Source organism: Neophocaena asiaeorientalis, unplaced genomic scaffold (assembly GCF_003031525.2).
Source record: "Neophocaena asiaeorientalis asiaeorientalis breed wild unplaced genomic scaffold, Neophocaena_asiaeorientalis_V1.1 scaffold344, whole genome shotgun sequence".
Classification (NCBI taxonomy): Eukaryota; Metazoa; Chordata; class Mammalia; order Artiodactyla; family Phocoenidae; genus Neophocaena; species Neophocaena asiaeorientalis.
This window is the reverse complement of record NW_020174693.1, coordinates 805,248-805,540: the sequence shown is the minus strand read 5'-3', so window position 1 is coordinate 805,540 and position 293 is coordinate 805,248. Positions and strand designations below refer to the sequence as shown.

The window sequence follows — 293 nt, the reverse complement described above, 5'->3', positions numbered from 1 at the left end:
TGTTGAATTTTGTTAAAAGCTTTTTCTGCATCTATTGAGATGATCATATGGTTTTCCTCCTTCAATTTGTTAATATGGTATATCACATTGATTCATATGCATATATTGAAGAATCCTTGTATTCCTGGGATAAACCCCACTTGATCATGGTGTATGATCCTTTTAATGTGCTGTTGGATTCTGTGTGCTAGTATTTTGTTGAGGATGTTTGCATCTATGTTCATCAGTGACATTGGCCTGTAGTTTTCTTTTTTTATGACATCTTTGTCTGGTTTTGGTATCAGGGTGATGGT

The 293-nt window shown here is 34.5% G+C and overlaps 1 protein-coding gene across 14 annotated transcripts in view; it reads left to right on the top strand.

Moving 5' to 3' along the window:
- The window catches only part of APAF1 (apoptotic peptidase activating factor 1), a 107,961-nt gene that overhangs the window by 72,681 nt on the left and 34,987 nt on the right, over nucleotides 1-293 (top strand). The gene's annotated exons all lie outside the window — the stretch shown is intronic.